Raw genomic sequence first — 14,785 nt, forward strand, 5'->3', positions numbered from 1 at the left:
TCATTTGATAAAAGTTATTGACAAAAATGGAAAACAGTCTGGTAGAAACTAAATATTGATTAAAGCTTACATATAAAGATAAGGTTCAAATGAGTACATGACTTAGACATAAAAGTTGACATCACCAAACAAGCTAGAAGAGAAATTACCTTTCAGAGTTCTGGAGAGGGGAGGAATTCAACTAGGGCCCCCCAGCAACAAAAACCCATTTAAGGACAACAAAAGGGCCTATTAAAAGACAAGAAGATCCTCTCAGTACTCCTTCCTGCTAGCATTCCCTATCCTATATAGTAATTCAGGACCTCTCTCATTAATGGCCTTCCCAATGGCCCTCCTAGCTACCAAAAACTTAGTTTTTGTTGCTGTCTTATTCACCCCATTAGTTCTACCTAACACCAATCTGATTAGCAAAGCTAACAAAAATGGAAAATGCTGGAGTGGCTGTGGGAAAACATACATTAATGCGCTGCTAGTGTAGCTTTAAATATGTCTAGCCATTCTGCGAAACCCAGCAGACAAGGCAAATAAAAATAACCCATTACAAATAAGTAGCCATGCAAAACAGATTTCTACATTGTCCAAATAACAACAGTATTGTAAAAGAAAACAACTTTAGAAGACTTAAAAACTCAAAGTGATGCAATGACTAAATTCTGATTCTAGGAATACACACACACACACACTCACTTTCTCTCTCTCTCTCTCTCTCTCTCTCTCTCTTTCTCTCTCTCTGTATGTATGTATACACACACACACACACACACACACACACACACACACATACATATATATATTTACACTGTTGAGGTTCAAAGGAGACTCCAGAAGGTTGGGGTTCCAGAATGGTGATTTGAGGATGTCTCAAAAGAATTTGTAGTCTCAGACTCATCTCTAAGTCAACAGGCATAGCTTATTGTAATTGTATTTTTCATTCTATATATTTACCACAAGGATTTTGTTCTTTATTCTTTTTTTCAAAAGGGGAAGGGGGCTTTGGCAAGAAGAAAAGAAGGTAGATTTTGTTTAATTTAATTGAAAAATATGTAACAGTGCTGTTTAAGAATATCCATCCCTTGGCCTGTTACATTTATAAATCCTTCATACAAGTATTGTCTTATTCTACAGATTCTCCTTGACTTTTAGTTCTTTTTAAACTTCAAGACCCCTATAACTAAGATTCCTGACAAAGCTTTCAAGTCACAGGTCCCGTGCTGCCACTCAGGTCCTTTACAATAAGATGCTTTTCTCTTAAAGTCTCTTGTTAGCCAAGCAAAATTATATTAACTTTCAAGGAGAACCAAGAGGTTTACAGGTATACTACCAATTTAGAAGAAAAATCACCAACAACCACCCAAAACCAATTACATAACTCCTCAGTAGGGAACTTTTTGCTTTAGCCAATTATACTTATTATTTTATGATGTTGGTGGAGTGCAGCTTCTAGGAGAGAAGTAGTGATAACCCTAAAATCCCCTAGCCTTGGGAGTGCTATAGTTCTATAAACATTGCTGGCTGTCAGATTAACAATCGGTTTGTTGGTCAATAATCTTAAAATCCCTTGGCCTTGGGAGTGCAGTAGCTCCACAAACATTGCTGGCTGTTGGCTAACAATCTGTTGGCTAGTGATAACAAAGTTTCTGAGACAATAATGAGCAAATATACCTGTAAATCATAATTTTATTGTGTCAACTATTTCTCTAACTTTTTCCTGTAAATTTATCTTCTTGCTCCTGGTTCTTTGCTAAATTCTTTTGTAACTTAGCCCACTGTAATTGGCATTACAATTATAATAAGCTATGCCCCTTGACTTAAAGATGGGTATGAAACTACAAATTCTTTTGAGACATCTTCAAATCACTACTCTGGAAACCCAACCTTCCGGAGTCTCCTTTGAACCCCAACAGTGTGATATAAAACAATTAACTGCTAAAAGTAAAAGCATCCAGTTTATTAGTGATCTAATGCACTTTTTATCTAATTTAAACCTAGTTCTCTCCAAGAATAAGGTATAATGGAAACAATGCTCTCACCTCTCAGGGTAAAAGCTTAATATGTATATTCTTATTCTCTTCAAGGGGCATTCTTAAGCACTGTCTGTTACTTCTTCAGATAAAAATAAACATTCAACCTTGCATATAAACATGCTCATATGATCTTTATCCTAAAAGCTCCTTCAAGGCAAGATTGTTGCTATATGTGGCAAGAACTTTCTATCTCTGTGTACCATGCTGATTCTAATAGGATCTTGCATACAATAAATATTTGTAGAATGGAAAAAAGGACACTAATTATTTTAGAGAAGGACAGAATTTTAGAGGTCAAAAAGGTCCTCAGAAATCACCTAGTTTAAACCCCTTTTCACTGATAAGGAAATAAGACTGATCCTGACCTCTCTGATACTGTCTCTTCACTTGGTTTGTTTCAAAAGAAGTACTTCGTAACTTGAAAAACACCATAGAAATGGAAGCTTTTTTTTTTTTTTATTATCCACAAAAGCTCAACTATGTCACACTTCATAGTATATAGTTATAGAAATGTCCTCAGAGAGACTCACTAGAACTCTATAAATTGGATTGTAAAAACCGTTCCCTTTGAACAGAGAGGAAAACAAAGGCCCAAGAGTTTTGTGTTGCTGGACTTGATTCAACCAACTCAGGTAGAATCTTCTGAATCCAAGTCCACTCTTCCTTCCATTATGCTCTCTCTAAAAGGTTAAAAAATTATTGATAAAGGGAAAAGAAGAGGAAGGTGTCTTCAAATGGACAAGGCACCCAGGAAGAAGGCAACTGGTTGAGGAAGGAAGGTTTTGTTGCCTTCATACATTTTAAAGGCACATATTGAGAATATAAGAAAAATGATGGAATGCTAAAGTAAGAAAAGTTTTGGGGGCCCATAAAGGATAAATGCCTCATTATTTGATAAGGAAATCATAGCTCAGAGAATTAAGACGTGGTAATTAGGTCTTCAAACTTTTAAATCCAGCATTCTTTTCACTATACTGCATTGCCTCTAGAAAGTTCTATTTAAAAGTATGATAAAGATATTGTTTCATAAAATCTAGACCATATCTACTAAGAACATAAAAAAAACCCAGTTCAAAGTATGATCAGACGAAAAAACATTAGTACAATCCATATTAATTATTATTATTATTAATATATCCTGATTATAACATCTGGTGATTCTAATACATTTCTAAATTCTGCAGTTTTTTCAGCTTTTCCTCCATTCTTTATCTCAATATTATTTATTTCCTCATCAATAGACTTTCTCCACTTAACTGGTTCATTCAGATCTCTCCTACAAGATTTCCAATGACCCCAAACAGTTAATCTCTGAGGAGCAATGTGCTTATCACAGCAATTGAATGAGACTGAAATAAATCAGAAGACCTGAGTTCAATGGACAACTCTTCCACTCACACTGAATTTACTGTGTGATCTAGATAAATTGTTTAAACTCTCTGAACCTCAATTTCCTGAATGTAAAGTAAGGTTAATACATGTACATAATCCAATCTCACAAGAGGATCACAAGGATCAAAAAACAAATAAGCAGAAAGGAATTTTGACTCCCTGACCTCAGACAGTTATTCTTTTTGGTGAACATGATTCCATTTTTAGTTTTCTATTCTAATAGCTTTTGGGCAGAACCTATTATCTGATCAGTTTGATTCATTACCAAAAAAAAAAAAAAAAAAAAAAAAATCACACAAAGAACATACTATACACAAATGACAGCAAATTCATTAAGAATAACTAAATATGGAAAAGAAAACAGATTATCAATAGCAACAGTAAAACGACCTTAAAAGATATATTTATAAGAAGGAAAAACTCCACAAGGATTCTTAGAAACCTGGCAAAAGCCATTCTTTTGAATGCGGTGAGGGGGAGTCCTAAATGAACTAAAATCAGTTATCTTCTCATTAATCATTAGAAAAGAATAAGAAAACTTTTTAAAAGGACAACTTCAATGAAACTCATATCACTCAGTGTAGGAAAAAAAATTATCACCAAAGGAATAGAGTAAGTGCTCCTGGGTGGGGCTCACACAAACTATTAAGGCAATCTGTAATCGGGAAGGAAAGAAGCAAGGAAGGAAGGAAATTTTAGCATAGAAAAATGCAAAAGGAAGGGGGTAAAGAAGACAATTCCAGTGTTCAAAAATTAAACAAAACCAAAACTCCCCAAATACTGTCTATTGACACCTTTACTAATATAAAAAAAATGTCTCACAATGTTCTGGTCTGGTAATAGAGCAAAAACACTTATAAACACATATAATTACAGAGTGGTTTGGTTTAGGTCCAAGTTGGCAAATAGAATACTGAGGACTGGAGACAACTTAAGAGAACTAATAAAGGAATCAGTGAGGAGTGATAAATGTGAAACTCATATTTTTGACCAAAAATAACAATTTAGACCAATTTTGCTGACTGTGATTAGGTACTAAATGGAAAGAAGTCAAAGTTGACACCCTGGCTTGATTACTGATACTCTTTTGTAGAGCAGGCGTATTTATTTTCAGGATTAGCTCCAAGATGTCCAGCACCATTAAAAAAAAATCAAATCACTCAGAGCTTTCTTTCCCCCCATTTTATACACATTTATTAGTTTTACTGAAACCATTTTCATTCTTTATTTTTAATTTTTCATAAAACTAGAAATATGAGGTAATAAATCATCTCATTCTATATCCATCTACTTCTGAAGCATGCCCTTTCAAATGTCATTAATATACACTTCACAACACTCCATGACTTCATCTTGTTTCTGAGAGCAGAGGTTGGGAAATGTCATGGGCTATGAGAGCAAACCATATAATAAGGTTTGAAATATGCATCGATCAATCAAGCATTTATTCAGCTTTCACTTTGTGTCCAAAACTGTGCTATATAGGCTTTTAGGATATAGATACCAAGGAAAAAAGAAAGAAAAAATCCCAACTTGGATGTTTATATTTTAGTTTCTCCATCTAGGAAATGAATACAAGAAAATATAAATGCTAAATAAAACAATTTTTTCTACTGATTTTAGCATTCATTAAAAAGAATACAATGTCTTATACAATGTAATTTTTATTAAAGATTGTATGAAAAATCTGGATAAAAGTTCTCAAAATAAACCAGCTCTAAATGGTGTCTGTCCAAAAGAGAACAAAGCCCAACAGCATTGGAGAACAGCATTTCTAATGAAAGTCACCATAATGAGGAAAATCAGATCTGATTTAAGTTCTTATTTATTATTTCCCAAACAGAAAACACTGCTTTAAAAACAAGAACAATAACAATGTCTATGATCTGTTCTGGCTTAGAATTTTTTGGGATATGGAATATCAGCAAAGTTGTTAATAAAGAGAATTTCTATAAAAGGAAATCCCATTAATCCAAAGACCTTCCTTATAAAATATGCTCCCAAGGGAGGCAGAAGTTGGAAGAACACACTAGAAAAGATTTAGCTGAAAACTTTTGGGAAGAAAAACATTTATAATGGTGAGTAGATGTCAAAAGTTTCCTGGATAAAGAATTATAATGAATATGTTCTAATTCCTAATAGACACAGCCCTTCCCAGCAATTTGTATTCAGAGATTCAGATGATTTTCTTGAATCCAGAATTATTCTTTGGCTACTGCCAGTCCCATAAACACATCCACAAAAATTGATATATTTTTCTAATTAAACTGGAGCTTTACAATAGAAATTTCCAAGAGGTTCTGTGTCTTAACACTAATCATGACAGTACCTAACAATGATCATGATTTACTTTAGTTTTAAAATAATCTGAAGCCTTAAAGCAGGGGGATGCAAAGCAATTAAGTTCCCAACTCACTGAATTCTGTAATTTTTAATCCTCAAAATGCTTTTTATTTCACTAAAGACATAGCTATAGCACCAAAACAATTTTAAGATTTAAAGTCCCCTAAATATTTTTCCCTATTAGTCAGAATTTCATTAAGGATTAAAATGGAGAGAAGAAGAAAAATCCACAGAGTTCTGTTAAGCCAGATATCATCAACCATTTATTTATATGACAAGTATTTATTAAATAACTGCTATGTATAAAACAGCAAAAACATACACACACACACACACACACACACACACACACACACACACACAAGTCAAGAGAAATGTCTGCTAATTAACAAGAAGCAATACCTTGACGGGAAAACTGGGACACTAATGCATTGTTGGTGGAGTTGTGAACGAATCCAACCATTCTGGAGAGCAATCTGGAATTATGCCCAAAAAATTATCAAAATGTGCATATCCTTTGATCCAGCAGTGTTTCTATTGGGCTTATATCCCAAAGAAATACTAAAGAAGGGAAAGGGACCTGTATGTGCCAAAATGTTTGTAGCAGCCCTGTTTGTAGTGGCTAGAAACTGGAAAATGAATGGATGCCCATCAATTGGAGAATGGCTGGGTAAATTGTGGTATATGAATGTTATGGAATATTATTGTTCTGTAAGAAATGACCAGCAGGATGAATACAGAGAGGCTTGGAGAGACCTACATGAACTGATGCTAAGTGAAATGAGCAGAACCAGGAGATCATTATACACTTCGACAACGATATTGTATGAGGACATATTTTGATGGAAGTGGATTTCTTTGACAAAGAGACCTGAGTTTCAATTGATAAATGACGGACAAAAGCAGCTACACCCAAAGAAAGAACACTGGGAAACGAATGTGAACTATCTGCATTTTTGTTTTTCTTCCCGGATTATTTATACCTTCTGAATCCAATTCTCCCTACGCAACAAGAGAACTGTTCGGTTCTGCAAACATATATTGTATCTAGGATATACTGCAACATATCCAACATATAAAGGACTGCTTGCCATCTAGGGGAGGGAGTGGAGGGAGGGAGGGGAAAAAAAAATCGAACAGAAATGAGTGTCAATATAATGTAATTATCAAATAAAAAATTTAAAAAAAAAATAATAATAATAATAATAAAAAAAGAAGCAATACCTTGAAAGGGTAATAATAATACTCATGATCTTAGATGTCTATACAAAAAAAAAATGCAGAGTATTAAGAAATATTTAAAGTAAACAGGAGATATCGATACTAAACTGGACCAGACAGTATCACTGAGTCTTGGAGAAATGTGAACTCATGACAATGGAGTAGAAGAGTAGCTCTGGAAAACAAAAAAAAAAAAAAAAAAAAAATAGAATCCTCTCAAGAAATCAGTAAAGCAGAGGGAGGAAACACATTGTGATATATTTTATTAATAATCAAGGAAAGAAGTCTAAGTGCTGACAATCAATATATTACACACCACTAACTAGATGGAGAAAATGTGTGATAATTCTCTGAAATAGACCAAGAGTTAACACTAAGAAATGATTTATGCAGGGAGATTCAACTATCCAAACACCTGCTGGAGATGCCTCTTCAGCAAAGCAGCAAATATTTTTATTTTTTAAGAGGTGGAGGAAGCAATGAGGAAAACTATTATTCTGGAACTAATTTCAGCCATACAAATAATGGCTTACTTAATTTGAAGTGTCAAAAACCTCAAGCTGCCATCTTTGAATTTGTTAGACAAAAAGAGAAAGCTAATTACAGTCAAAAGTACACTCTATATTCAGGGAGAATTTTTGTTCTTTTTTTTTACCCAAAAAGTTGAAAGAATATGTAGACTTCCATGATCAATATTTTATAACTCACAAAAGATGAAATACACTTGGGAACAAAATGGAAGAGCAGGGAAAGGAAGGTAAAAAGTGAGCTATCCAAAGAAACCAATTTTCCTACATAAAGAAGTTGCAATATGTAATGATAAAAGTCTTAGTCTTAGATTGGGGGGACCTAAGTGAAAATTCAGACTGTCCCTTATCAGATAAGCAACTTTAGGATAGTTATTTTCCTTACTGCTCAGTTTCTTCATCTATGACAGACGGAGCTCTAAATTCCTCTCCAACTGGAAAAATCCAAGAGCACCAACTTTGATTTTTTAAGAGAGGTACAAAAGATGAAAATAAATTCAGATAATGGAGTAGGAATTTAAAAGATAGAACTAAGACTACAGCCTAGACCACATTGAGGCTTGTGATAAATGCTATAGATAATAGAAAGTCTGTGTAAAGGTACTTTTTTCTTTTTAAAATTTTTTAAAATTTAGAATTCATGGAATCTGAATGAATACCAAAGCAAACTGTTATTGTACTTTATTCTTCTTTTTTTTTGTCTATGTTTTCTTGCATTGCATGACTAATATGGAAATATATTCTGCATGTTAAAAATATTTTTAAATTGCTTTTATATATAATTGGGGAAATAGAATATTAATCTTTTAAGTAAAATCAAGAAAATTTTAAAATTCCACAGTCTTTTCATTTCTTAATTCTCTTCCTCCTGATTTCCCTACCCACTAAGAAAACAAGAACAAAAGAGAGATGAGTGGATACATTTTTAACTATATTACAATTGTTGCTGTGAAGAAGACGCACAACATCATGAGGTGCCATCTTGACTCCTGGGTGAGCTGGATTTGGGGGAGGTGGAGCTGCAAATCGGCCTCACTCTCTCCTCCCAAGTCATCGAAGTCCAGGGGCAAACCAAAAGCCATCTGGCAGCGGCCCCAAAAGCAGGAGACAGCCTCAGTGTCTTCAATGTCTAACCAAGCTCTGAGTGCTCCACAGCACCTGCTAATGGCAACAGATTGTTCCCATCCACCCATTCCACGGAAGCAGGCAGCCCCCCAACTTCCCAGCGGGCTGGAGGCCCATTAGTCACCCCCAATGCAGTTTAATCCATCTGAGATGAGACAGTGTGCTGGGGTGTGGCTGGTGCAGCTTCCTGGTAGGCAGACTCCAACCGTGAAGGAGCAAGGCTGTATTTCTACATTATAGTTGCTGTTTGTCCTTCATTCCTGAAGAGGATCATGAAATCAGGGAGGTGATGCGATGACATCCAAGTAAAATGGATTTAAGTGAGGGAGGGCTGGGCCAGGACACCTGACTCATTTTCCCCTCAGAGCCATCTGGGAAGAGTTAATAAGACTTTTAAAGAAAAAATAGGCTTGGTGTTTGAGGTGGATGAGACAATAATGGATAATGGAAAAAAGGCAAAATTATTTACCTTTTATTTTACCTCAGACTAAAACTTGTTTGACCTTGTATTTTTGTTATTTTGGGTTTTTTTTTTTGGACTAGGCTTATAATTTTTAGTCATATATGTGGAACCTCCCAGAGAAAAATGCAAGTAAAGTAATAGAGTTCCTAGCTACTGGATTAGGAGACACACGCACCTTGTATCCCAGAGTACTAAAAGAACTTGAGCTACTGGTGATGATTATGAAAAATAAGTAGAAAATAAGAAACACGTTGCACAGAACTGGAAATAAGAAAATATAGACCATATTGTCAAAAAAGGGAACGTGGATTCTTTAAATGATAAGTTAGTGAACTCACTGACTCCAGTTCTTAGCAAAATTCTATAAAGGAACTATTGACAGCTATGAACTAGAATGGGCTGACCAAGAATAAGTCACACCAGTATAATTTCATGTCCTTTTCTAGAATAACTACAGCAGTAGACTGGGGAAACAAAAACAAAAAACAAGACAGGCATAACTTAATTGGATTTAACATGACATGTGACAAAGTCTTCAACAAAATTATCACGGACAATATGGAAAAATATTTATTGAAAATAAAGTTGATTAAAAATTGATTAAATCCCTAGATCCAGAGGGTGATAATGATTGGAGGGAATTGTGTAGCTGAGGGCCAGAGTTCTGTAACACGGATGGAGATTATAAGGGCATTTAGAACAACTCTCTAGCTGACATGGCGCTAACATAATAGAGCACCTTCCATCTTGGATGTTAGCTTGGATTGGAGGATCCAAAAAATTCTCAACAGGCTAGAATGGTGGGATAACTTTAAGACATTTAATGAGAAGTCCTACATATGAGTTCAAAAAAATTAAATGCATAAGTGGGAAGTAGATAAAACCTGGCTAGGCTAACCAGCTCTGGAAGGACAAGCTCAAAAGGAACAAGCAACAAGGGCTGACACTTTCTTAGGCTGCCTTCCCAAGCCAAGAACTGGAAGGGCGTGCTTAGGTACAGCCTTCTAGCTGGGCCAGGTCTGGAATCCTGCACCGATTTCAGGCTGCCATCTTACTGGAAGGGCACTAATAGCTAAGATGTGCCGCTCTGGGGTTAGTGCTAATCCCCAAAGTGAGAATGTCTTGCTCTGCACAGAGAACAGGCAGTGGCCGCTACAGAAGTCCTGAAAGAAGCATATTCATGATCTTGACGTGGACCCTGTTTAACAGACTGGTCTATTGTTTGAGGGGACATTTCACAGTGAACACAAGTTCCCCACTTATTTGCCCTGTAGGAAAATGTGTCCTAACCCATTTCACTCTTTCTTTTCCTCTTCCTCCTTCCCTATCCACACCAAGGTCTATGCCAGGATTATGAAGTGAATATAACACCAATTCAATTCAAAGCAACACACATTTATTAAATACCTGCTATGTCCAAAGCACAGTGCTAAGTGCTGGCAACACCAAAAGGTGGCCGGACATCTGGCACGTGGGAAGAGGAAACACCGGGACACTTCTTGTAATGTGGGATGGGCAAAGGGTTTGAGTCCCTGTTCCCTCTTCCTCCATAATAGAAGCCAATTTCCCCTGGTAAAGGACATTTATAAGTCAGGTTTATAAACCAAGATGTTCCTCAAAGGAAGAGTCTCCAGAGCAGGAAATGTTGATCCCGTCTACCAAGTTATGGCTGTTTCTTCTTTTCTGCTGTATTCTACCCCTGGGCTCTCCTTTTCTGCATCTTTCAGGGCGGGGCACAGAGTGCCAGGACCATCACCCTTTCTGATGCCTGCACACCACCAATGTGATTGCTATGAGGTTCCACTTTTAGAAAAGACTTCCACTGAAGATGGAGTCTATCAATCTAAGCCACTGAACTTGCCACCCACTGCCAAGCACAAGTGCAAGGACAGGCAGTGCTGCAATCGCATCATTTCCTTTTTGCCAAAAATACTGAACGGGCAGATGGAAAAGCTCTTAGGCATTAAGTCTCTCACACTATTCTTACAGTAAAGACAACAAGATGTGGGCGACACAATAGTAAAGTTAGGTGGATTTAGAACTGATCGAACGGCCAAGCTCAAACGGTAATCAAAAATCCGAAACCATCTTTCAGCAAGGTCTCCAGTGGAGTGCCCCTAGGATCCATGTCCACCTAATGCTATTTAACTATGTTAAAGACATATACATGTTACACAAGGTGTGAGAAGGGAAGGAAAGAGGCTAACAAGCTAAGTAAGGTCAGGATCAAAAAAGATCTTGACAGAGTAGAAAACCGAGTCAAATAATGTGATTAAGTTTAATAAAGATCAACATCAGGCTTGAAATTTGCCTACACTTTCACAATTTCACAAGCACAAAATGAGAAAAGGCATTACTAGAAAGTAGTCAATCTAAAAAAAAAATTTGTTAGGAAAAAGTGGCCAAGCCCAGTAGAAGAGGTATGCTGCTGCTATAGACTGCACTAGATGGCCTATTAAGATCACTTGCAGTTATATAATTCACAATATTTCAGTATGACAGCCAAAAAAAGCAAATATGATTTCCATTTTGCATTAACCCAGGAATGGTGTATTGAATGGAGGAAGTAATGGTTCCGATGAAGACCACGTCTAAATTACTGCATTTAGTTTGGTGTATCCTATTTTGTAAAAACCACTAATAAGCCTAAGTGTCCCAAATAATCTGACCAGGATATTTAGGGCTGTCAGGGTCATAACATAGGAAGACCAACTGAAGAAAATACAGGTAATTAACTTGGAAAAGAAAAGATTCAAGGGTAACATAACAGCTATATATAAGTATATGAAGAAAAAAAAATTAAGTATATGAAGGATTTGTTATGAGGAAGAGGTATTAGATTTGTCTGGCCAATTAGAAGTTACAGAAAAGCAGAAAAAACTGCCCAATAAAGTTATCCAAAAGCATAGAGAAATGCTTCTAAAAGACTGTCAAAAGTTCAACAACCATTTGTTGGCAATGTTGTAGAAAGGACTCTTGGCTGGGCTAAGAATGGACTACTTGGACTTTGAGGTTCACTGTGAACTCTGATACCCAGATCTGTATCACCATAGGACCCAACAGGGCCATATTCTATCACACTCCGCATTTGGTACATATGTTGAGAGATCCCAGGAACCAATTTTTTTTTGAATCAATGATTCTTCCACACACTGAAAATATTCAGCCTAATAATGCTTTCTACAATATTCAATACATATAAATATAGGCTAAGGGATGAATTATCTTTTCAAGATTATAAATGAAGTTTCAATTTAATAAACGAGTAGTGACTTACCTATTACTACATTTACAGAATTTTTATACCATAGAAAGTGACTTTAAAAAATCTTTTTTGTCTGTGTGTGATTTTTGTAATTAAAATGATACTGACCTTCAGATAAGCAAAGCTTTGTGTAGACTGTAATATAGCATATATCTATTTTTAAAAACTTTTCCATTTTCCAAATGACCAATTTATAATCCTTCAAGTTAGAAATTTTCCAAATGTGTGTTACTCTGAGGCTGAATATCACCTCTCTTAATTGAAGATGCATTTGTACTTATTACCAAAAAACTTCACTACAAAGAAAATCTCTGGATTCTCTGTAGAGCAAGGTGTACCAAGATTTGATTATCTAAGCACAGGATTTAGAAGTGAAATGGTATTTAGTTATTTAATACCCCTTCATTTTACAAATGAGAAAATCTAAGCCCAGAAAAATGAATGACTTGACCCCAGTTACACTAGTGGGAACAGAGAAATGTCAATTAAACCCATGTCTTTTGAGCCCAAATCCAATATTCTTTCCACAATTCCAAGTTCCTTCAACGATTTACCTGCAACATGTCCAACTGGTGAATGAGAAAACCATGCTACTACAAATTTAAGAAGAAACGGAATGATAATTTCATTCTCAACTTAACTGTAAGCTTGCCTTAATAAATTTTGTTTAACAGCTAAACAAGTCATCCAAAATTTAGACTAAAAATTGTTTTTCTTTCCTTACTTCCTTCTGTGATTGAAAGCTCAAACTGCCAGAGTAGTCCACTAGGTGCTGGGAGTCTACTAGTCCTGTAGGCACAATGCTTGGCATTTAGCAAGAACTAATGTTTGTTGAAATTAAACCTGAGAATTAAATGAAAATGTTCTCATCAAATAGTTTAAACAATGCTACTTCAAGGAAAAGAAGAAAAACTCACCAGAAAAAGATAAAGTAAGTAGACACTTCTATTTGAGAGATAAAGTTATTCTCAGTTGAAAATAAAGGAAAATAACAAAAGGCCTAAGATATGAACCTTCAATGTTAATACCTGATATTTAATAAGGGCCCTGATATTTATATGGTACTATAAGATTCACAATGTGTTTGTTCTGTATGTTTTGTTTCAATGGATTCTCACAACAATCCTCTCAAGCAGATATCATAGTTCTATGATCCTCATACTTCAAGTAAAATCTATGCTGATGGTCACAAGTTAGTATGAAAGCCAGAATTGAAACCCAGATGAGTCAATAAAAAAAGATCTCTTTAGGGAACATTTTCTACTGAATTTCCCCTAACTATAAGTCAAGGTTCCTTCCACCATACAGCTGCTATCTCTTTCATGGTTCTTAGAATCTTTGTGTTAACCTATACTGAACTGCTTTCTATCTAGGAGAAGGGAAAGGGGGGATGTAGGGAGCAAAATTTGGAATACAAGATTTTGCTAGGGTGAATGTTTAATACTATCTTTGCACATATTTTGAAAATTAAAAATCTATTGTTATTTTTTTAAAAATAAAAAATCTTTCTGCTCTATAACAGATGAAAAAAAAAAAAAGGCCTTCATAGGTTAAATAATTTACCAAAAGCCCATACATTTAAGAAAAGAACCAAGAATTGGGCAATTATACTACACTCCAACTCCAGCAATCAATCAATCAATCAACAAATATTTATAAAGGATCTACAGCATAACAGGCTTTGTCCTGAGCCCTGAATATACAAAGTCAAAAATAAAAGTTCTTGTTCTCAAGGATCTAACATCTTATATGAGGAAACAATATGTACATAGATAAGCATAAACAAATTAAATACAAGGTAGTTTAATGGGAAGGATACTAGGTTTTGAGAATCAGGAAAAGTTTCAAGTAGAAGATGTACTTGAGTTGAATATTTAAAAAATGAGGAATTCTAAAAGGTACAGGTAAAGTTTGTTTATGGGAGATGTCGGGTGCAAAGTATATTGAGGGAGATAAGAATGTCAGTTCATAAAATTCAGAAAGGGAGTAATGTCTAAAGGTAGACTAGAGGCAAGTGATGAAAACCTTTAAAAACCAAACAAATCTTATTTTGACAAATCTTATTTTGAGAAGTAATAGGGAGCCACTTGAGGATATAGAGTAGGGGAAAGATATGGTTAGAATAAACTATATTATTGAGGAGGAAAAAATAATCATCTTTTACCTGTTTCCTCACAAATCAAAATGAAAAGGTTGTTCAAGATGACCATTAAATTCAGCTCAATTTTCTACCTGTGATCTTCTGTCCATTAAAGCTGGCATCAAAACTGAGCATTTCAGAAACCAAGATGAAAGATAGGGATTATTGTGTTCTGTTATCTATACATGTGTGTATATATACATACACATACAGAGAGAGAGAGAGAGAGAGAGAGAGAGAGAGAGAGAGAGAAAGAGAGAGAGAAAGAGAGAGAGCGAGCGCCTG

The 14,785-nt window shown here is 35.3% G+C and overlaps 1 protein-coding gene across 4 annotated transcripts in view; it reads right to left on the reverse strand.

Moving 5' to 3' along the window:
• The window catches only part of TRDMT1 (tRNA aspartic acid methyltransferase 1), a 61,345-nt gene that overhangs the window by 29,821 nt on the left and 16,739 nt on the right, over positions 1–14,785 (reverse strand). The window lies entirely within an intron of this gene.

This window comes from Antechinus flavipes, chromosome 5 (genome assembly GCF_016432865.1).
Source record: "Antechinus flavipes isolate AdamAnt ecotype Samford, QLD, Australia chromosome 5, AdamAnt_v2, whole genome shotgun sequence".
NCBI classification, from domain to species: domain Eukaryota; kingdom Metazoa; phylum Chordata; class Mammalia; order Dasyuromorphia; family Dasyuridae; genus Antechinus; species Antechinus flavipes.